The 25,043-nt window shown below is 46.4% G+C and overlaps 1 pseudogene; it reads right to left on the bottom strand.

The window, feature by feature from the left end:
* Positions 1-14,558: 14,558 nt before the first annotated feature.
* LOC139262619 (ferritin heavy chain, oocyte isoform-like) lies at positions 14,559-25,043 on the bottom strand (annotated as a pseudogene).

Consider the following 25,043-nt stretch of genomic DNA (forward strand, 5'->3'; position numbering starts at 1 on the left):
CAGGTTTCAAACAATACAAATTTTTCAGCTCACTCGATGTGAAAGACTTTACAGGTGCCCATGGTTTAAGAATGACATAGAATTTACATAGAAACATAGAAACATAGAAAATAGGTGCAGGAGTAGGCCATTCGGCCCTTCTAGCCTGCACCGCCATTCAATGAGTTCATGGCTGAACATGCAACTTCAGTACCCCATTCCTGCTTTCTCGCCATACCCCTTGATTCCCCTAGTAGCACAGAAAAAGGCCATTCAGCCCAACCCATCTACGCCGGAGTTTATATTCCACACAAGTCGCCTCCAACCCCACTTCAAACCCTATCAGTATATCTTTCCATTCCTTTCTTCCTCGTGTTTATCTCTTCTTCATTGACAGTCCCTTGGAGTCGAGGATGACTTGCTTCCACACTAAAAATGAGTTCTCAGGTGACGTGTCCAATGTGGGACCTACAGTCTCGGTCACAGGTGGGACAGACAGTGGTTGAAGGAACACGTGGGTGGGGTGCTTCAGTTGTCATGCGCTCCTTACGCTGTCAATGCTTGGCTTAAGCTAGCTCCTGACGAAGAGATTCGAGGGTGCGGCGCCTTTCCGGATGCGTTTCCTCCACTTTGGACGGTCTTGGGCCAGGGATTCCCAGGTGTCGGTGGGGATGTTGCACTTTTTCAAGGAGGCTTTGAGGGTGTTCTTGAAGCATTTACTCTGCCAACCTGGTGCTCACTTGCCATGTCGCCGTTCCAAGTAGAGCCCTTGTTTTGTGAGTCTCGTATCGTGCATGCGGACGATGTGGCCTGTCCAACGGAATTGGTAGAGTGTGGTTAATGTTTCGATGCTGGGGATGTTGGCCTGAGCGAGGAAACTGATGTTGGTGCGCCTATCCTGCCAATGGATTTACAGGATCTTGTGAAATCAACGTTGGTGGTACTTCAGTGTTTTGAGGTGCCAGCTGTACATAGTCCATGTCTCTGAACCATATAGGAGGGTGGTCATTACCACTGCTGTGCAGACCACGAGCTTGTTGCTGGGTTTGAGGCCCTGGTCTTCAAGCACTCTCTTCCTCAGGTGATCGAAGGCTGTACTGGCAAACTAAAGGCGGTGTTGGACTTCGTCGTCAATGTCTGCCCTTGTTGACAGTAGGCTCCTGACGTATAGAGAATAGTCCACATTGTCCAAGGCCATGTCGTGGATTTTGATAATCAGGGGCAGTGATGTGTGGTGGGGACAGGTTGGTAGAAGACCTTTGTCTTAGGGATGGTGAGCGTAAAGCCCATGCTCTCAAATGCTTCGATGAACGTGTTGACGATGGCTTGGAGTTCAGCCTCCGATTGTGCACAGAGGCAAGCGTCATCTGCATACTGTAATTCCATGACAGAGGATGGGATGACCTTGTATCTGGCCTGGAGGCGGTGGAGGTTGAACAGTTTCCCGTTTGTTCTGTAGATTAGCTCTACTCCAGTGGGAGCTTACTGAGGGTGAGATGGAGCATTGCAGCAAGGAAGATCGAGAAGAGCGTTGGTGTGATGACACGGCCTTGCTTGACCCCGGTCTGCCCATGTATTGGGTTTGTGATGGATCAGTTGGTCAGGATCATGGCTTGCATGTCATCACGAAGCAGGTGGAGGATGGTGACAAACTTTTGAGTGCAGCCGAATTTAAGGAGGACGCTCCATATTCCTTCACAGTTGACAAGTGTCGAAGGCCTTTGTGAGATTAAAGAATGCCATGTACAGGAGTTGGTGCAGTTCCCTGCATTTCTCTTGGATGTGCCGGGCGGTGAACATGTCCATTGTGCCCCTTAGTGGGCGGAATCTGCATTGCAACTCGGAGGAGCTCTTCAGCCACGGAGAAGGCGATTGAGGAGGATTCTTGTGATGACTTTCCCTGTGGCAGACAGCAGGGAACTACCTCCATAATTACCACAATCCGACTTGTCACCTTTCTTGAAGATGGTCACGATTACAGCATCTCTGAGAGCCCCTGGCATGCTCTCCTCCTTCCAGATAAGAGAAATTAAAAATCAGGTATCCAAGCCAAAAGTGCTTCTCCGCCATGTTTTAGTGTTTTGGTGGGGATTCCATCTGCTCCTGAGGTTTTGTTGTGCTTAATTTATCGGATGGTCTTTTCTACCTCCTGCTGGGTTGGGGTTGTGCTGAGACGGTGGCGGGTGGCATGCTGCAGGATGGAGTCGAGGATACTTACTTCAAAGGCAGAGTCTCTGTTAAGGAGATCTTCGAAGTGTTCCTTCTAGTGGGCACTGACTGCCTCTCTGTCCTTGATGAGTACACCTCCATTTTTGGCCAGCAGTGGGGAAGGGCCTTTTGTGTTTGGTCCATAGGTGTTCTTGACTGCGCTAAAGAATCCCTGCACTACGTGGTTGTCGGCTATTTGCTGGATCTCCTGCACGTTCTCCCTCCACCATCTGTTCTTTAGGTCACAAGTCTTTTGTTGGACCTTGGCTTTCAGACTGTAGAGCTGCTTTCTTGCTCTCCAGTTGTGTTGAGTTTCCAGTTCAAGAATGCCTTGCACTTGCGGATTATTAGCTCCTGAATCTTCTGATCATTCTCGACGAATCAGTCTTGGTGTTTCCTGGTCGAGTGACTGAACGTCTCTTCACAGGTGCTAATTATGGAGGCCTTGAGGGCAGACCAGGCACTGGACACTCTGCATCTCTGGGTCACGGAGTCGCCAGGTTGGTAGCGAGGCATTGGCTGAATAGGGATTTCTTAGGAGGATCTTTGAGTGCTCTGGCATTGTTTTTGTTACCATCGCCGTTTTGGGGCTATGTTGGTGGTGATGACTGAGCGAATTAGGTGGTGGTCTGTCCAGCAGTCTGCTCCTTTCATGGCATGGATGATGTGCATGTCCTTGCCGTCTCTTGCTCGAACGATGATGTAGTCTAGCTGATGCCAGAGCTTGGAGCGAGGGTGTTGCCATGAATTCTCATACTGGTTATGAGAAGGCCATGGTCCAAGCATTTCATCAGGAGGAGAGTACTGTTGGAGTTGGTTTTCCCAGCCCCCTCTTTGCCAATCACACCTCAGAGATCTGTGTTCTTTCCAACTCTGGCATTAAATTCGCCAAGGAGGATCAGCTTGTCGCCGTTGGGACTCGGGACAGGAATTGTTCAAGGATGGTGTCGAATTCCTCTTTGGTTTCATCTGTAGTTTCTAGTGTTGAGACATACGCACTGATGACCATACGTTCTGGTCATGAGATGTTTGTTTATCCCGCAGGGGGAGTCTGAGATGGCCCACTAGCTCATTTTTTATGGTGAAGCCCACCCCATGGAGGCGGCGTTCTTCTGGTATACTTTTCCAGAAGAAGGTGTAACCACCATGTTGTTTTTTGAGCTGGCCTTCCCCTGCCTGCTGGATCTCAATTAGGGCGGCGATGTCTACGTCGAAACGTCTGAGTTCCCAGGCAACGATAGCAATGCAACGTTCTGGTCTGTCGCTGTTGGGGTTGTCCATGAGGGTCCTGACGTTCCAGGTCCCGAACTTCATTTTGAAGGGTGGAAGATACCTGTGCCTGAATTCTTGGGGTAGCCGTTGCACACCAGCTACTACATGGGCTTGGCAGAGCAAGGTCTTGGTCCAGTGGCAAGGGGATTAAAGACAACTGGAGACCAGGCTTCACTGCATGGGACTAGTACCTTCACACACGGATGCACCTACTGTCATCCGTTCTCCTTCCTGCACGTCCTCTCTCCCTGGAATTCATGGGATGCAGTGGCGGCCTCACAACCTCACTGTTGGCCCATGCTGTGTTTTTCCCTGGGCCCTGACCCCACTCCTGGTCCATAATGCACCGCTCCTGAGCCCCAGCCTCCGTTCCTCGCCGCTTTCCACCTCGGAGCCTCACCGGTTGCAACCTCCGGTCCCGTCCTCCCCTCCTCGCCGCTTTCCGCCTCCAGGTCTCACCAACCCCGTCCTCCGCTCCTCGCCGACCAGGACTTCCTCCACTCCTCTCTTGCCTTGCCGACTTCCGGGCCTCCCGCTATTCGCCGACCTCCCGTTCTTTGCTGATCTCTTGGCCTCCCGCTCCTTGCCGACTTCCGGGACTCCCACTCCTCGCTAACCTCCGGACCTCCTGTTCCTTGCCAACCTCCGGGCCTCCTGCTCCTCACTGACCTCCTGCTCCTGGGTCCTGACCCCACTGCTGGGCTCGACCTTGCTCCAAGATATGCCAACAATCTGGTACCTGGGTTCTCGTGACATCGTTTTTTGTCGCCCTCTTTGTTTTCATCGTCCTCTCAGAACTGCTCGCGCTGCTCCCTGCGGTGAGTGGCTTCTTGAAGCCCCGCTGCCCGTATTTTATTCACTCGGGTCGGGGTGGCTCTCCAATGGGTTTATCCAGCTTCCCCTTAAATGTATCTCTGCTTTTTGCCTCATCCACTCCTTTTGATAACGAGTTCCACATTCTAACCACTATTTGAGTAAAGAAGTTTCTCTTGAATTTCCTGAGTTTTATTTGTGACTATCTTAAGTTCATAGCCCTCAGTTTTAGACATCCCCACAATTGCAAACAATTTCTCAACGTCCACCTTATCAAATCAGCTTTATAATTTTAAAGACCAGGATGATGTTGCCCTGCGTCACTCCTCAGCCTTCTCATTTCTAAAGAAGAGTTCCATCCTGTCCAATCACACCTAATGGGTATAACCTCTCAGTTGTGGTATCATCCTTGTAAATCATTTTTGCACCTTCAATACCTCTACATCCGATTTGTAATCTTAGAGCAGAGAAGGCTAAGAGGAGATTTGATCAAGGTGTTTAAAACCATGAAGGGTAAATCAGGAGAAACTGTTTCCAATGGCTGAAGAATCAATTATCAGAGGGCAGAGAATTAATGTGATTAGCAAAAGAACCAGATGCGACATGAAGAAAAAACTTTTTAACTCAACGAGTGATTAGGATTTGGAATGCACGGCCTGATTGGGTGGTGAAAACAGATTCAATAGTAGCCTTCAGTGTGGCTATGGATAAATACTTGAAGGAGAAAAAATTTCAGGGCGTACGGGGAAAGAACTGGACTAACTGGATTGCTCTTTGAACGAGCTGGCACAGACTCGATGAGCCGAATGGCCTCCTTCTGTGCTTTACTATTTTGTGACTCTGTGGAGACCAGCACTGTGCACAGGACTCTGTTGTCTAGCCAAGGTTCTATACAAATTTAACATGCTGAACAGGGATGTGGTTCAGCTGCAGGCGTTCTTCATTCTGAGCTCAGAACTGCGCTAATGATTAACTGTTTACGTACGCGTTACGCTCAAAATAAAGGATGAAACTGAGTACTGTAAGCAATGAGTAAGTGTGACCTTAGCTCCTTTTAATTAGTCTCCAGAGTGCAGGTAACATGTGGGAGGCCTGCTTATATACAGTGCTCCCAAGGGATGCTGGGGTCCCTTGGGACTCCAACATGTAGGCCCTCTGGTGGTGGTGTGATACAGGTTGCCAACGGTTAAATATATAACCTTACTCCCTCGTAAAGTCAATAGTACACTTATTTAAATGGTGAGACGATCTGGAGCATTTCTCATCCTTGTCGATCGTCTCGGTACAAAACCAGGTGTGGGTGAGTTGGTTTCTTCTTTGCTGGGCTGCTGGGCAGCTGGCCTTGCCGGGCTGCTGGGGATGGTGAGTTTGACTTCGTGGTCAACCGTGATGTCGGTTGCCACATGTGTATATGTTGGAGGGTCGAAGTTGCTGGTGTCCTCTTTGGGTTGCTCGTCAGTGTTAGTTAACCGCAATTTGGTTTGGTCCAAATGCTTTCTGCATGTTAGTCCATTGGCCAATTTGACTTGAAACACCCTACTCCCTTCTTTGGAAATGACCGGGCCAGCGAGCCATTGGGGCCATGTCCATAACTGAGTACAAACACAAGGTCATTGACCTCAATATCGCGTAACAAGTTTGCACGATCATGGTACATGCTTTGTTGTTTCCACCTGCCCTCGACATGATCATGGAGATCAGGGTGAACAAGAGAGAGCCTTCTTTTGAGCGCCCTTTTCATGAACAGCTCAGCTGGGGGAACCCTGGTGAGCGAGTGGGGCCTGGTGCGATAGCTGAGCAGAACTCGGGACAGTCGGGTCTGCAGGGACCCTTCCGACACACGTTTCAAGCTTTGCTTGATGGTTTGTGTCATGTATTCAACTATCATTGTAACCCATGAATAAGCTGACCTAAGTTGTACACCTTGAGAACATTGACCACAGGGGGCAAACTTGTGGGAGACGCTCCTAACCTGGACTTTCCGGTATAAAAGGGGACGCTCCACCCATTAGCATGCTCTTGAGGTCTTGATGATAAAGGTGACAGGTCAGAGTGACCTTCTCTCAAGTATGGGCCTCGTGTGAATTTATACTGTATAGTAAGGACATATCATTGGCGACGAGAAACTGGGATTTAAACCACGATAGCATGGCCACTAGCAGCACAGAAGAGAGGTACTGTATTGGTGATGATTGGGACGACTTTATTGAGACTACAGCAAAGTTTTGTCACTAAGGAATGGTTGGGACAGGATTCGGACAACAAACGCAGGGCTCATCTCCTGACAGTTTGTGGATCCAGAACGTACTCCCTGATGAAGGACCTTCTAGCGCCAGAGAAGCCGGCGGACAAGACATTTGAAGAGCTCAGTAAGTTGATCGGGGTACACCTTAAACCAGCGAGCAGCATGCACATGGCGAGACACCGGTTTTACACGAACCGGCGGCGAAGGGCAAAGTGTTCCAGACTTCATGGCAGATCTCCGACGACTGGCGAGCTTATGTAAGTTCCTAGATGCATGCAGAGCGGAGATGCTGCGAGACTTTTTTATTGAGGCCTTCGGACACGCTGGGGTTTTCAGGAAACTGAGACCAAAGACCTCACCTTGGAAGTGACGGCTCTGATAGCCCAGACAATTATCTCGGGAGAAAGAGACCAGAATGATTTATGGCAAAAATCTTGGCTCAAATGCAGCAAACGACCAGGGAGTCAACATTGTTAACGCAGCACACAGTTCTCTAGCAGACAAGGGCAATCGGACATGCCCCAGCATGCAGTCGAACCCAAAGGGGGAATTCAACAGAGACAATGTCTAGCTGAACGGCAATTCATGCCATTGCAATGGACGATGCAGCCAGTAATGGGGCCAGCAATACCTGTTAATGGTGCGCTTAAGGACAGTTATGGAGACAGTCAGACGATCGACTGGTAATGGACCTTTTTGTTTCCAACAATGGGGCCTCCAGCTCATGCTGGAGGTGTGGAGGCAAACACCCAGCCAGAGCTTGCAGGTATCAGCAATATACCTGCAGAAACTGCAACGTCAGCGGTCACTTGGCGCGTATGTGCAGGAAGTCTGCAGCCAGGTTGATGTACGAGGAGGACGGGCCCGATGTAAGCCCTACGAGGCCAAATGGACACTGGGGCAAATCGCTGGAAGCTGAAGTTCAGCGAGTTCATGTGGAGTTCATATACCAGGCGCCACCGATAATAATGAAAGTGCTCCTCAATGGCATCCCAGTATTAATGGAGATAGACATGCGGCCAGCCAGTCCCTGATGAGTATCAGAGTTCAAAAGGTTGTGGGTGTCCAAGGCCAGGAGGCCAAAATTATTGCCGATTGGCGCACTGCTACGGACATATACAAAGGAGATCATTCCGGTGCTAGGCAGTGCCACGGTAGTAGTGACCCACAAAGATTCGGAGAACATGTCGCCACTCTGGATTGTCCCGGGGGCGGTCCCGCACTACTAGGGAGGAGTCGGCTTGCTGTCATGAACTGGAAATGTGGCGATGTCAATGCAATTTCTTCTGTGGAGTGAGTATCATGTTCACTGGTCCTGGACAAATTTGACTCATTATTTCAACCCGGCATCGGCACTTTCATTGGGACCAAGGTAGTGATTCACATAAACCCGGACGCCAGGCCAGTACACCACAAGGCCAGAGCGATGCCGTATGTGATACGGGAAAAGATAGAATGCAAATTGGACTGCCTGCTGAAGGAAGGCAATATCTTGCCAGTCGAATTCAGTGACTGAGCGAGCCCGATCATGCCAGTGCTCAAGGCGGAAGGGTTGGTCAGCATATATGGTGATTTACAAGGCCGCCATCAATTGGGTGAGACTCCAAGACCAGTACCCGCTACCGAGAGCGGAGGACCTCTTTGCGACGCTATCCGGTGGCAAACTTTTTTCAAAATTGGACCTGACCTCAGCTTACATGACCCAGGAGCTGGCGAGTGAGTTGAAGCGGACCACCATCACGACACACAAGGGGTTGTTTGAGTACAACAGATGTCCGTTGGGGATTCGTTCGGCCGCCGCGATCTTTCAGCGAAATATGGCAAGCCTCCAAATCGATTCCAAGGACGGTGGTTTTTCAAGACGACATCCTCATCACGGGTCGTGATACTGGAGGAGATGCTACGCAGACTGGACCGGGTAGGGCTGCGACTGAAAGGCGAAGTGCGTCTTCTTAGCTCGAGAGGTAGAATTTCTGGGGAGGAGGGTAGCAGCAGACGGGATCAGATCTACTGTGTCCAAAACTGAAGTGATCCAGAGAGCACCCAAACCCCGTAACACAACAGAGCTGCGTTCGTTCCTGGGGCTCCTGAACTATTTTGGCAACTTTCTTCCCAAATTGAGCATGCTGTTGGAGCCGCTACACGTGCTCCTATGCAAAGGTCGTGATTGGGTCTGGGGGGACCGCCAGGAAAGGGCTTTTGATAGAGTATGCCATTTGTTATGCTCCAACAAACTTAACGTTATATGACCCATGTAAGAAACTAGATTTAACATGCGATGCTTCGTCCTATGGGGTCGGGTCTGTGTTGCAGCATGTGAATGCCAATGGTCAGTTACAGCCGGTAGCTTATGCCTCCAGAAGTATGTCCTAGGCAGAAAAGGGCTCCGAGATGGTAGAAAAGGAAGCGCTAGCAGGTGTATATGCAGTTTAAAAAAAAAATAAAAAAAAAATGCACCAGTACCTGTTTGGCAGGAAATTTGAACTGGAGACGGATCACAAATCCCGAGCGTCCCTTTTGGCCGACAACAAGGCCATAACTGCGAATGCATCAGCCCGCATACAGAGGTGGGCACTTGCGTTAGCCGTCTATGACTACACAATTCGGCACAGGCCGGGCAGTTTGGAGTCAGAAGAGGAAGGGGTAGAGGTGGGGAGAAGCGAGGGGGAAGGAAAGTGAGTTGCATGGCCGCAGGTGTTTGGGGCATATTTTAGGTTGCTGCTGCTATTTCGGTGGGAGGGTTGGGGCAAATGGCGAGGGGCTACCTTATTGGTTTGCATTTGTGTTCTGTTTTGCGGGAAATGGGGACCATTGTCATGATGTAAATGTGAAAAATTTGTTGTGGGCGGGGTGGGATGTTTTTTACAGAAATACTTATGATTGTAGATAAATGGTCAGATTACATTTTTTATTTAGCACAACCTTGTTACGCATTGGCTCAGATAGCTGCATCATTACACACTGGTGATTCCTTAACATGAAAGAGTATAATTACAGTTAACTTGAATCAACTTAAACTTTAACTGTCACCAAGGTAATGCACACCATTGATGTATGACCACACACAGCAGTAGTGCAGCTTTGTAAATACCACTCACATTCTTTCAAGCAAAGTGCTCATTTATGAGCTCCTGACATAAGAGTCTTGCAGCTAAAATGCCACCACGGACCCTTTCCTGCGGTATAGAGGGGAGCGGGGGCATGGTTTCTGCATCAGCCTGATTGTCTAGCCTGTCGTCAGCATCCACCTCTTCTTCCTCCTGTTCCTCTCTCTCCTGAGGTGGACCATCAGGCCCTTCTGGCAATTCTTGTGCCTTGATAGCCAAGTTGTGCAGCATGGAGCACACCACCACGAATTGAGCTCCCTGCTCAAGGTGGTATTGGAGCTCGCCTCCTGAGTGGTCCATGCATCTAAAGCCCTGCTTAAGCACTCCAATGGTTTTCTCGACGCTATTGCAAGTGGATCTGTGACTCTTGTTGTATCGCTTCTCTGCTTCGGTGTGGGTGTCACACAAGGAGGTCATCAGCCAGGTGGCGAGGCCATATCCCTTGTCACCAAGCATCCAACATTGACCTTGTGGCTGATTGGTAAACATGTCAGATACAGTGCTCCCACGCAGGAATTTAGTATTCACTGCCATAATAATTTGCTGGTGGTTGTCAATGAGTTACATATTCAGGGAGTGGAATCCTTTGTGGTTCCTGAAAACCTCCATCCTGAAAAGGTGCCCGCATCGCGATGTGCATACAATCTATTGCTCCCTGCACCTTGGCGAAGTTAGCAATTCGGTAGAATCCAAAAGCCCCCTCAGTCTGAGCCTCCCTGGTCTTAAAGAAGCTGATAAAGTCCATCCTGCATGGTACAGGGCTTCAGTGACCTGTCTAATTCAGCAATGTGTGGCATGCTGAGAAATAGGGCAAATGTCGCCAGCTGAGGCCTGAAAGGAACCCGACACATAGAATGACAGTGCCGTGATGACCTTGACCTCGATGGAGAGTGCAGTCCTGATGGTGCTGGCAGGCTACAGCTCTCCCCTGATAAACTGGCATATCTCACTGATGACCTCTTTGTGGAAGCGCAGACTCCGAAGTCCGGTAGTATCGCACAAGTTGAGGTAAAACCGTTTCTCCCTGTACTTGCGGGGGGTGTAACGTCTGGTCCTCCATCAGTCTGGCACATCTTACATTGGGCACATGATGCAGTCGAATGTACCTTCTGCCATCTCCAGTCTCCAGCATGCGTGTGGTCATCGAGAGGATGAGAAATGACAGGCCCCATTCCAATAGCTATCTGTTTTACACCGATCGTTAACAAAGAATGAAAGTCCCCACTAAGACACTGAATAAATTCCAATTGTCTCTGTGTGGAGTCAATGATTTGAGTGCTACATACATCACAGGTAGCAGTGCCCACCACACATTCCTTGTGGAGACAGTGTCTTCACACTGAGGACACCCTCCTTCGTGGTGAGTGGCTTGGTCACAGTGTTAAATGGAATAGATTCAAAACAGATCTAGCAGCTCAAAACTGGGCATCCATGAGGCATTGTGGGTCATCAGCAACTGCAGAATTGTATTGCACCAAATCTGCAAATTTATGGCCACACCACTAGCCAAGCTGTTCCAGAGACATTGGCATCTACCCAACAATGTGAAAAACTGCCCAGGTATGTCCTGTCCAGAAAAAGCAGGACAAATCCATTCGGGCAAATTACCTCCATCAGTCTACTCTCAATCATCAGCAAAGTGAGGGAAGATTTGTTGACAATCTGCTCACTGATGCCCAGTTTGGGTTGTGCCAGGACCACTTGGCTCCTGATCTTATTGCAGCCTTGATCCAAATATGTACAAAGGATCTGAATTCCAGGTGAGTTGAGAGTGACTGCCTTTGACAGCAAGGCAGCATCTGACAGAGCGTGGCATCAAGTAGCCTGAGTAAAATTGAAGTCAATGCGAATATAGAAAACTCTCGACGAGCTGGACTCGTATATCTAGCACAAAGGAAGTGGTTGTTGGAGGTCAATCATTTCAGCCCCAGGACATCGCAGCAGGAATACCTCAGGGCAGTGTCCTTGGCCCAGCTATCTTAAGCTGCTTCACCAATAATCTTCCCTCTATCATAAAGGCCAGCAGTGGGGATGTTTGCTGATGATTCCACAGTATTCTGTTCCATTTGCAACACTTTAGAAAATGAAGCAGTCCATGCTCACATGCAGCAAGACCTGGATGACATTCAGTGTGGGGCTGATAATGGGCAAGTAACAATGGCACTACACAAGTGCCAGGCAATGACTATCTGCAAAAAGCAAGAGTCTAACCACCTGCCCTTAACATTCACTGTCGCTGAATTCCCCAGCATTAACCCCTCATCGCTGATCAGAAACTGAACTAGCCCGGCCGCATAAATACTCTAGTAATAAGTGCGGGCCAGCAGCTGGGTGTTTTACGGTGAGTGTCTCGCCTCCTGACACCCTAAAGTCTTTCCAGCATTGACAAAGCACAAGTCAGTAGTGTGGTGGAATACTCTCCACTTGACTGGCTGAGTGTAGCTTCAGCAATCAAGAAGCTCGACACCATCCAGGACAAAGCAGGCTGCTTGATTGGCGCCCCATCCACCACCTTCCACATTCACTGCTTCCACCACCGGTGCACCATGGCTGCAGTGTGTACCATCGACACGATGCACTGCAGCAACTCGCCAAGGCTTTTTCAGAAGCACAAGCCAACCCATGAGCTCTAGCAATTAGAAGGACAAGGGCAGCAGAAGTTTGGGAATACTATCGCCTGCAAGTTCACCTCCACGTTACACACCAACCTGACTTGGAAATATATCACCATTCCTTTTTCGTCACTGCGGCAAAACCCAGGAACTCCCTCCCTAAAAGCACTGTTGGAGTACCTTCACCATAAGACTGCAGCGGTTCAAAAAGATGGCTGACCAGCACCTTCTCAAAGGCAATTAGTGATGGGCAATAAAAGCTGTCCTTGAGCTCAAACATTGCGGGTATCTATAGCTGTTACTCACTCCTTTACCCATACAGCTTAACAGAAAATCCACAGCAGCAGCGATGCGTTTACTGAGCTACCGCATTAATAACTCAATGCAAAGAGCATAGATGAATTTCAGGGAAAGCTCGATAAACATGAGGGAGAAAGGAATAGAAGGATCTGCTAATAAGTCTAGATGAAGTGGGGTGGGAGAAGACTCACCTGGAGCATAAACCACATCATGGGCCAGTTGGCCCGAATGGTCTTTTTCTGTGCTGTAAATTGTAAGTAATTCTTAAAACACGAGCACCTGTAAAGTTTCACATCGAGTGCGCTGGAAATTTTGTTGAATACATGAAGCCATCAAACCCAGCAGCACGCAAACCTAGGCCGACTCATGGAACTGTGGCTCATCAATATATGAAATTTTGACACATTGATATCCCAAAGGTGCTTGAGTGTTGCTAAGACATTAAAGTGGAATCTCTGTATATGGCAATTTAATTGCACTCAATACAGTTCTCAGCTAAATTCCTAAACATAACTTGTAAACACTGGATTATTGGAACTGCAGCAATACCATTTGAATCCATTCATTACTATCACCCTGGGTTAGATCTCCATTTCTCCTTCGTGGTAATGAAATTCACAAAGGTACTAAAAAAAAATTGATCGTAGGCTTAGAAATTGAGTGTTTCAGCATAGCGGCCAGGGCAGGGTAGAAATGGGTTTAACATTTTGTGCCTTTTGCTTTGTGGAATTAAATACATTTACTCCTTCCAGAAGAATTACATTTTGTTGGAGTATCGTTAGTCTTTCAATACCTTACCCAATTCCTTACTCGTGTGTGTCATGTTTGTAAGCTTCACATAACGGTAACCTTTATTTTACAACAGTGTACACTGTATACACCTGAGAAATGCACACCTTGACCACAGGGGATGAACTTGTAGGAGACACTCCTCAGCTGGTCATCCAGGTACATAAAGGGAGGTCCCACACATGGTTAGCACTTCTTGGTCCTGGGAATAAAGGATCAGGTCACGTAGTGACTTTGTCTGCAGTACATGCCTTGTATAATTCTATAGTAAGTTGTAAGGACACCACAATGTGAATGGAGGTTGTGTTGGCAAGTTGTTCAACCATGATGGGAGCAGGTGGAAGAGAAGCTGCCCCAGAACCACAGGCACTAGTATAGCCACACTAATCAATGAAGCTATGACAGCAAGCTGATGTCACCTGTTGCTTTCCCTTCTCACCCAATTGTAGTGCCCAGCGTTCAGTGTGCTGAGACATTGCTTGTCTGCCTACAAAGCTTCATTGCTGCTATAGGCTTTCTGTTGTGATTCTAGTTACTGAACTACCTGGATACCTGAACAGGATCTGTTGCAGCTGCTGAACACAAACTGCTGTTCACGAGGCAGATACACTAAACCGGAAGCTAATCCAGGACTTTTTCTTCACTGAACTGAAATGGTGCAACAATGAATTACTGGCAAATTGGCCTTGTGTTTAACAGATGTTATATCTTGTTGAATTGAATTGTCATTTGTTCAAAAACATAGTTGGAACAGGTAATTTTATACAGCTTCTCAGTCCTAAGCTCTAGAGATGCCTCCCTAAACATGTCTCTACCTCCTTAATACATACCTCTGATCAGGCTTTTGGTCACTGGGCCAATATCCCATGGGGCTGTCAGTTGTCCGAGCACACCTTGAACATTTTAGATCTTACAACAGGTTCCTGAATGACCCAGTCAATACAAAAACATTACACTAGAGGATAAACACATTTCATCAGACTCAATCCCATATAACTGTTGCACAGCTCAGTGTAATTCTTGTTTGATGGAAACCAAAGTTATGTTAAATGAAAATAAGTAACCACTCAAACTTACAAGGTGACAAAACACAGTCCAATGTTGAACAGTTTATTTACAGTTATGGGTTTCAGCTCTTTGTACAAAGTAACAAGCCTTCATTCCCTGCAGGACAGGAGCCTGATTATATAAATACAAGTACTAAATACAATAAGCTTGATCCCATCAGTCAGTTTAGTCACTCTCCCCCAGAATGTGATTGTCAAACAGGTACTCTCCCATGCTATTATCAGGGCTCCCAGTCTCTTCAGGTTGGTGATGTGATCTCTAAGCTTCTTGATCATCTTCACTTGTTCATCCAAGTAGTGGGTCTCCAGGAAGTCACACAACTGAAAGAGAAAAGATATCACAGATCAGAGCATCCCCTCAAGTTAGGATTTTAATTCTCAAGGAGTGGAGAAGTGTCAAGTGGGGCAATTGAGATTGATGTACATTTGCTCTAATGATCCAGTAACTAGTGTTCAATGTGAGCTTAGATCCTGGAAACATTAGGACACATTTACTTCTCAATGTCCACAGTAGGCCAACTTCCCGGTCCTCTCCCCCACCCCCTGAAGAACCCAGGAGCGACCCCCACCAAAAACAAAACTATTGTTTACGGCGATCTTTTGAAACAGCTCAAGGACAGCAATGTTGCACCACCTCCAACTTACCCAGAAACCCACATGAGGAACTTACATGAGGGTCTGTGCTCCCAGTGGAGAGTTTGTGCAGATCCAGCAGACTCTGGTTGACATTCTTCTGCATCTGCAGAGCTCTCTGCATCACCTCCAGACCATTGCTCCACTCATCCTGCTCTGGTTTCTGAAGAGGAAAGTCACAGGCAGTTCACTTACAATGGAACAAACAAAATACACCAGACAGTACAAGGAAAATAGGGGTTTGAAAAAGCAATGAGACATCCATGTTACCATAAACAATGTGTCATAGGAATATAGAAATACTGCATTACACTACCACAACCATGGAACCAATTGCTTTCGGAGGTATTTGAAACAATCAGGTCGAAGGGTATCTGGACAGAAGGCCACAAGTTTATTGAACTGAACCTTGCTGTCAGACATGATCCGTCCTCCACGGCGATTCTAGAATTACATCAGTTTCTCAGCATGCTCATGTTCCTCATATGATTGCTCCTTGAAGAACTCAGAAAAGTGACAGGGCAACATCATCCCGGTCAAAGTAGAAGGACTGCGGAAAGAATTTAAAACGGCTTCTTTAGACCTTGATCTTCATAGACAATGCAAGAGTTATTTTTCCCCTAGTTAGTGAATTCTTAATCCTTCAAAAATAGACACCATTTGTAAACTAGCAAAATGCCATTGACTTCATCAATCGGAGTTGAGCTTCACCTCCCCATAGCACGATGAAAGTTTTTCTTTGCTGGATGAACCTATAAACCTAAAGTTCAGGATTATATTTCATGTTCCAGCCAAATTAACTTCCACTCCTGGATAAGCAATACCTCCTCTACTTTCTGTCATTCACACAAGAGTGTGTCAGTCACCAGGTGGATGTGAAAGATCAAGGAGGAGAGATTGAGCAGACTAGACCTCTATTCTAGAGTTTAAAAGGATTAGAGGTGAGCTCATTAGAAATATACACAATTCATTCAGGACTTGAAGGATTAGATGCAGGGAGGATGGTTCCCCTTGCTGGAGAGTCAAGAACCAGGGGTCATTCATTGAGGAGGAATTTCTTCACTCAGGGTGGGACTCTTTGGCATTCTCTACCCCAAGAGCTGCAGAGGCTCAATCATTGAGTATATTCAAGAGAGGGAGCACATGATAGAATTTTGGATACCACAGGATCTGGGGACAGTGCAGGAAGTGGAGTTGCAGTACAAGATCAGCAATGATCTTAGTGAATGACAGGAATAGGCCATTGGCCCCTCAAGCCTCTCGATGTTCTCAGTACTACTGCAGGGAGCTCTCTGCAGTGTCCTGGCCAATATTTATCCCTCAACCAACACCACTAAAACAGATGATCTGATCATTATCTCATTGCAGTTTGTGGGAGCTTACTGTGCACTAATTGGCTGCTACATTTCCCACATAACAGGAAACTACACTTAACTCCTTCATTGGAATGTCCCAAAGTGCTTTCTTGCCAAGGTAGTGAAAGGCATTATAGCAATTATTATTCTTCCATTCTAGTCCAAGTTTGGGCATGGCATGAGGAAAAACCTTCCACACCAATAATTTACACAGTAATAGTGTAATAGCAAGATCTCAGCAGTGAGCAAGGCTTCAACACTAGGATTCTCAGTACTTCACCTCCAAAAAGAATACTAGTGAGGACCTGCCCATATTTCACTCACTGCAGTCCCCCCACTGAAACTGAACAACAGGCTCCTGACCAGGTTTGTGCTCTTCTGTCACACACTCAGGCAGCAGCTGAGCTGGTTTCAGATATTAAACTTCAATAGAGGGTAGCTGCAATAGGTCGCAGTCCATTAACTCAACAAGATGCCCCTGTATTACACACCTGAAGTTCTCACTGCCCAAAGACTCTGCTCCCCCAGGGACAGAAGTCCAGAGAAATACAACTTAAAGCCAGTTCATTGAACTGGAGAATTAACAACTTTTCAGAATGCAGCAACAAGGAATACACAACTCACCATGGAGAGATAAACATAGGAGGAACAGAGCTCCATGTTGAACTGCTTGTTGACAGCAGCCTCACAGTCCTTGTGGTAGTTTTGACACACTTGGGAGGCCATCTTCACTATCTATATTTCACTATCATCTGCACAGTTCCAGAACTCACTCTGTCTTGCACAAGCTCCTGTATTTATGTTATTTGAACAGTTGCATTCAAACAGGGTATGACATCACCAATGATGATTGGCTCTCAGGGATTGTCAATCAGGAATCTTCCCTGAATTCAGGCACCAATTAACAAAGGAGAGGGGGTTTGGAGGAGGGGGCTGGGGGTGATCAGTCTCAGTGATGTCACTGCCTTTGGGTTCCTTGAACATCTTCAAATCTGAAAGTGTGCCGTTGTTTAACGCTCTCACTTGAATGATATGATAATTTTCTACTTTCGCCGAAGGGGTTTTTCATAATCTGGCCAAGTATTTTACTTGCAAGTTTCTGTAGCACTGAGACAATATTCAAAGCGATCACGTCATCTTGGTGAATTTACAAACCAACCATTGGCCAGTGGAATGAGAATTCCATCCTGTGGATGGTGTGAACTGCCCCCAGCTCTAATAACGAGAATGGGTATGTGTCTGAGGATTGGTTACATGGGGGCATCAACGATCTGTCATTTTTATTCTCATGGAATGATGCCTGGTAAAAATCAATATATTGAGTGAGAATGAGAGGGAGTGAACATTATTGAACAAATTTTGTCACCCACAGACACGTCTCCATTTGATAGTGGGATTCAAAATCATGAGGTGTCTGGACAGAGTCGATAGACAGAAACTGCAGAAGATAAAGGTACGCGGAGTCAGAGGAAATGTATTAGCATGGATAGAGAATTGGCTGGCGAACAGAAAGCCGAGAGTCGGGATAAATGGGACCTTTTCGGGTTGGAAATCGGTGATTAGTGGTGTGCCACAGGGATCGGTGCTGGAACCACAACTGTTTACAATATACATAGATGACCTGGAAGAGGGGACAAAGTGTAGTGTAACAAAATTTGCAGATGATACAAAGATTAGTGGGAAAGCGGGTTGTGTAGAGGACACAGAAAGGCTGCAAAGAGATTTAGATAGGTTAAGCGAATGGGCTAAGGTTTGGCAGATGAAATGCAATGTCGGAAAGTGTGAGGTCATCCACATTGGGAAAAAAAACAGTAAAAGGGAATATTATTTGAATGGGGAGAAATTACAACATGCTGCGGTGCAGAGGGACCTGGGGGTCCTTGTGCATGAATCCCAAAAAGTTAGTTTGCAGGTGCAGCAGGTAATCAGGAAGGCGAATGGAATGTTGGCCTTCATTGCGAGAAGGATGGAGTACAAAAGCAGGGAGGTCATTCTGCAACTGTATAGGTTATTGGTGAGGTCGCACCTGGAGTACTGCGTGCAGTTTTGGTCACCTTACTTAAGGAAGGATATACTAGCTTTGGAGGGGGTACAGAGACTATTCACGAGGCTGATTCTGGAGATGAGGGGGTTACCTTATGATGATAGATTGAGTAGACTGGGTCTTTACTTGTTGGAGTTCAGAAGGATGAGGGGTGATCTTATAGAAACATTTAAAATAATGAAAGGGATAGACAAGAGAGGCAGAGAGGTTGTTTCCACTGGTCAGGGAGACTAAAACTAGGGGGCACAGCCTCAAAATACGGGGGAGCCAATTTAAAACCAAGTTGAGAAGGAATTTCTTCTCCCAGAGGGTTGTGAATCTGTGGAATTCTCTGCCCAAGGAAGCAGTTGAGGCTAGCTCATTGAATGTATTCAAGTCACAGATAGATAGATTTTTAACCAATAAGGGAATTAAGGGTTACGGGGAGCGGGCAGGTAAGTGGAGCTGAGTCCACGGCCAGATCAGCCATGATCTTGTTGAATGGCGGAGAAGGCTCGAGGGGCTCGATGGCCTACTCCTGTTCCTAATTCTTATGTTCTTATGTTCCCATTGGCGGAAGGGTCAAGAACCAGAGGACACAGATTTAAAGTGACTGGCAAAAGAACAAAGGCGACATGTTTACACAGCGAGTGGTTGGGATCTGGAATGCAATGCCCGAGAGGGTGGTGGAGGTAGACTCAATCAAGGCTTTCAACAGGGAATTGGATAAGTACCTGAAGAAAAAATTAATAGCAGGGCTGCGGGGAAAGAGCGGGGGAGTGGGACTAGCTGAAGTGCTCTTGCAGAGAGCCGGCACGGGCTCGACAGGCCGAATGGCCTCCCTCTGTGCTGTAACCATTCTATGATTCTATGATTTGCTCCGGCGTGTTTTGGGGCAGGCTTGATGGACCAGCTGGTCTTTTCCTGCCCCTCAATTTGGTGTTTTGGGCGCATCCTTTTACAGTCGGCTTTCAGTGAGGCAAAAGAATATTTAAATCTGATTGAAATGATGAGGCTCAGATATGCTCTAACTGTCTGGCTCATCATAGATGCTATCAGCACAGAAAGAGGCCATTCGGCCCATCGTGCCTGTGCAGGCACTTTGAAAGAGCGATCCAATTAGTCCCACTCCTCAGCTCCTTCCCCAAAGCCCTGCAACTTTTGTCAAGTATATATGCAATTCCCTCTTCAAAATTACTGTTGAATCTGATTCCACCGCCCTTTCAGGCAGCGCATTCCAAATCACAACAACTCGCTGCGTAAAAATAATTGTCCTCCTCACTCACCTCTGGTCATTGGCCTTTCATGTTGGTGTTTCTTGGAGATCCAAAGCCGTGACGTCTGGTTTCAGTGCATAAGTGGTTGAGTCCTGGATTTGCTGATGAGGTATTCCCTTGGATTAAAACTCTGCTTTAGATGGGGCATAGGGTGCGGCAGTGATTCAGATCCAGAGCCACCAATCACACCACAGGCACTGCACTTTCAGGGGAGATGCCACCAATGAGCACAGTTGACCCACCTGAATCAAACATGTGTCTGTGTATTTACAGTTGTATTGATCGAAGGAGCAGGGAGGTGTTACTGCAGTTGTACAGGGCCTTATTGAGGCCTCACCTGGAATATTGTGTTCAGTTTTGGTCTCCTAATCTGAGGAAGGATGTTCTTGCTGTTGAGGGAGTGCAGCGAAGCTTCACCAGACTGATTCTCGTGATAGCAGGACTGACATATGAGGAGAGACTGGATCGACTAGGCCTGTATTCACTGGAGTTTAGAAAGATGAGAGGGGATCTCATAGAAACATATAAAATTCTGACAGGACTGAACAGGTTAGATGGAGGAAGAATGTTCCCAATGTTGGTGAAGTCCAGAATCAGGGGCCATAGTCTAAGGATAAGGGGTAAGCCATTTAGGACTGAGATGAGGAGAAACTTCTTGAGAATTGTTAACCTGTGTAATTCACTACCACAGAGAGTGGTTGATGCCAGTTCATTGGATATATTCAAGAGGGACTTAGATATGGCCTTTACAGCTAAAGAGATCAAGGGGTATGGAGAGAAAGCAGCAGAGGGGTACTAAGGTGAATGATCTGTCATGATTTTATTGAATGATGGTGGAGGCTCGAACCGCCGAATGGCCTACTCCTGCACCTATTTTCTCTGTTTCTATGCAGTGAATGTCCTGCAGTCACAAAGGCCTTCGAGCAAACTGATGAACATCACATGGTCACTTTCAATGACCATCCCGTGGGCATCAGATACTGTTAATCGCTATATGGTGACTGGAAACTTCTAGGATATGCAATTACATGGAATGACACAACAGCAATTTCATTGCAATGACTGCAGTTCTGAACTAGTTTTCTAAAATTAGTTTGTGTAAATGTAAAGTTGAGGGTGTATTTCCCAGTCACCCAATTGTACTTCCCTTGCCCCCTAGTAGCATGGCTCACTCAATAAGCTCAGACATTGGGTGTGGACATCAGCATTCTGTTCTCCTTTGCCCACAAAAGCTGACAAGAAAATCGATAGCAGCAACGATCAGTTTGGTTGAGTGAGCGACCTGCAGTGTATTCTACAGGAGTAACTCAGAGCAGCATTGGTAGCTTACTTTAAATAAATACCTAAACTGGAACTGTTCATTTAAAATGAAATGGTTAAATGATCATGGATTGAAAAACTCTCCCTGCATTGAACATTACAGCAGCTGACATTTAGTTGTATGGAGGGGTTAAATTGTTGCCATTGATGCAAAGGGCAGAGAGAATATTCATCACTAGTAGGAGCAGTTATGTGTATTCAGTTGCCTTGGGCTCCTAGTGTAGAGTCCTGTCCCTACTTAAGAAATAGGAGCAGTTGTTGGCTATTTGGCCCCTTGAGCCTGCTGCACTATTCAGTAGGATCACAACTGATCTTGGCCTCAACTTCACTTTCCTGCATGCTCCCCGTAATCATCAACTCCCAAAGAGCTTACCTCTTGTACTATGCTGCTGGGTATCTGTCCCGTTCACGTATGTGGCTCAGGACATTTCACAGGTACTACATCAATGCAAGTTGTTGGATTACAGCATTGCAACCATCACAAATGCACCAAACAATTTACTCTCAATGAATAAACAGAATTGGAATGACTTCAACAAGAGACCTTGACGATGCAGCTCAACAAATGAGACGTACACCAGACGGAAAGAGGAACAATAAAGTGGTTACACAGCCCACTTTAATTCTGGGCTGACGTTAATCTGAAAATAAGCAACCACTCACTCAAATTTACAATGAGACAAAATCCCATACTTTTCTGAACAATTTATTTACATTTCACATCACGAGGCCAAGTCTCACAGCCTGCATAAAGTCACAGGCTGTCATTCTCGACAGGACAGAGTCTCACACACAATTATATAAACACTCGGACTGAACACAAGAAGCTTGTTCCTCGCAGTCAGTTCAATCGCTCTCCCCTAGGGTGTGCTTATCAAACAGATACTTCCCCATGCCTTTTTCAGGGGCTCCCAGTCTCTTCAGGTTGGTGATGTGATCTCCAAGCTACTTGTTCATCCAAGTAGTGGGTCTCCAGGAAGTCACAACTGGAGAAGAGGGAAATGAGTTGTGACCAGGAGCAGATATCAAGGAACATCAGAGCTCACCCATCGAGAGTTTGGATTTTAATCCTCTTGAACTGGAGGTTAGTTAACTGGTGCAATTGAAATCAATGGAATTATTGCATCATTTAGATTAAACTTGCTGGGACACATTTACTAGTCAATGTCCACAGTAGGTCAGCCTCCTGTCCCTTCCTACCGCCTACACCACTCCCCCCACCCACCAAAAAAAAACACCCCATCAAGAAGCTATTGGGCAGAGATTTTTGTAATCAGCTCAAGGACAGCAAGGTTCCATCGCCTCCAACTTACCCAGAACCCCACATGAGGAACTTACATGAGGGTCAGTGCTCCCAGTGAAGAGTTTGTGCAGATCCAGCAGACTCTGGTTCACATTCTTCTCCATCTGCAGAGCTGTCTGCATTGCGACCAGACCATTGTTCCACTCATCCTCCTCTGGTTCCTGAAGAGGAAAGTCACAGTTCCTTTACAATGGATTAAACAAACAAGTATTGAAGGAATTAGGGATGAAAAAAACAAATCAGAAGTCAAGGATACCATGAACCAATGTGTTAGAATATAGAATTACTACATTAAGCCATCAACCACTGGAGTCAAATTGATCAGGTGCATAGCATAGATGTATTTAAGGGGGATACATGAGGGAAAAATAAATAGAAGGATATGTTGCAAGATAAAGCAAGGTGGGAGGAGACATCTGGAGCCTGATCACCAGCATAGACCAGTTTGTCCAAATGGCTGGTTTCTGTGCTGTAAATTGGAACCAATTGCTTTAAAATGTATTGGGAGCAATCAGTCTAAGGGGAGCCAGTCAGAAGGCCCCTCATTTATGGAGCCAAACCTTGATGTCTGCCAAGATGATGCGGCCCCCACGCCGATTCTGGAATTCCATCAGTTTCTCAGCATGCTCACATTCCTCATGTGACTGGTCCTTGAAGAACTCAGCAAAGTGACGCAGGGCAACATCACCCCGGTCAAAGTAGAAGGACTGCAGAGGGATCAGAAGAGTAGTTGGGTATCACATGGCAGATACATTATTGTGGGTATTATACATAAACTCAATTTTGCTTCCTTTAAAGGGTACAATGTCTCCCTGAATTTCCATGTACAATGTTACACAAGCTAGCACCAGCCGATTGACTTCACTAATATGGTGGAGAGTGGATAATCCCCTAGCAAAAGGGATGCAAGATTATGGAAAATCAAATGTGATTAACGAAAGGAACAGAGGCAACAAGAGACAACTTTTTTTTAATAAATGCATCGGGTGCTTGAAAGGATGGTGCAAGTAAATTAAATGGCAACAGCTTAAACAAAAAATAGACATAAGAGACAAATTTTCAGGGCTATGGGATGGAACAGGAGAGTGGGACTAGTTGGATAACTCCACCCAACAGTCAGGATGGGCCGAATGGCCTCCTTAAATGCTGCATCATCCCATGGTTACCAATTCAGCTTTGATAGAACATGCTCAAAACTATAACCTTAATCTTGGCACCCAATGCTCAAGTGTAAGTTTATAAATTAATGATTATTAACATTACCATTCCAAATCATGGTTTATTCACCAAGATCCATTTTGTACAGGCTATGCAAGGGGCACTACTGGAACTAGAAGCAAAGCCCTTAAAGTAGAGATCTAGTCACAGCACACAATTCACATAGTACATCTGGCCCAAGTGTTACTGGCTACATTCATCCCGTGGAACCAAAACTAAGCAGCATTCATTTGGCACCTTCAAAACTAAACATCAAGCCATTCCAGCAGACAACCAGATACCATCCCTCAGTTGGAGGTCATCGATGAAGGTCAAGGTAGGGCAGCAGAGGGGTTAAGGGAGAGTTCCACCGAGTAGGGGGGAAATGGTTGAAGGCTTTACCACCAATAAAGCAAAAGGGAGTTAGAGAGAAAAAAAGACAGAAGGGCAAAACAAGAAACGAAAGCAAGGAGTTAAAGAACATTAGGAACAAGAGTAGGCCATTCAGCCCCTCAAACCAGTTCCACCATTCAATTTGGTCAGATCTGCAGCTTAACTCCATTTATCCAGCAAGTAATTAGGAAAGCAAATGGTATGTGAGCTTTTGTTACGAAGGGATTGGAGTTTGTGTGTAAAAGTCTAGCTATAATTATACAGGACATTAGGTGTGTCCTCACCAAAGTATTGTGTACAGTTCTGGTCTCCTTACCAAATGAAGGACATACTTGAATTAGAGGTGGAACAACAAAGGTTCACTAGACATGGTCCTGGAATGAGGAGATTGCCCTATGTGGAAAGATTGTATAGACTAGGCCAATGTTCTCGAGTTTAGTAGAATGCTGTGCAAATCTAATTAAACAAAATTCCTAAGGGGCATGACAGGGTTAATGCAGAAATAATGTTTACCCTAACTGGGGAAATCTATAACCAGGGGGTCACAGTCTGAGAATAAGGGGTTGGCCATTAAAGACTGAGAGGAGTTGAAATTTCTTCACTAGGAGGGTGATGAATTTATGGAACTCTACCCCAGAGGGCTGTGGATGCTCAGTCATTGAGTTTATTCAAGGTCAATAAATGTTTGGAAATGAAAGAAATTATGGCCCATGGTGATAGTGCGGGAAGGTGGAATTGAAGGAGAAGATCAGCCAAATGGCTGACTCCTATTTTTTATGTTCTAATCCCTTGAATACCTTGACCCAACAAAAACCTTGCGCAGGCAGCCACGGCCTTGGGTGGGTGGAGTGCAGGAAGCAAGGAGAGAGAATATGTTCCAGACTTCCACCACACGTGTGAAAAGTTGCTTCCCGACTTCTATTATAGTATAGCTTTAACAAATGAATTCACTGTACATCAAGTGAGGGTGGGCCAGATACAGCACAGAATCTAGTAAATTGACATTGCAGCAGGTCCATTGTGAACTGCTCAGAAATAGAAGACTCACCATGGAGAGATAAACATAGGAGGAACTGAACTCCATGTTGACCTGCTGGTTGACAGCAGCCTCACAGTCCCTGTGGTAGTTCTGATGCACTTGAGAAACCAT

The sequence above is a fragment of the Pristiophorus japonicus genome, chromosome 4 (assembly GCF_044704955.1).
Source record: "Pristiophorus japonicus isolate sPriJap1 chromosome 4, sPriJap1.hap1, whole genome shotgun sequence".
Lineage (NCBI taxonomy): Eukaryota > Metazoa > Chordata > Chondrichthyes > Pristiophoridae > Pristiophorus > Pristiophorus japonicus.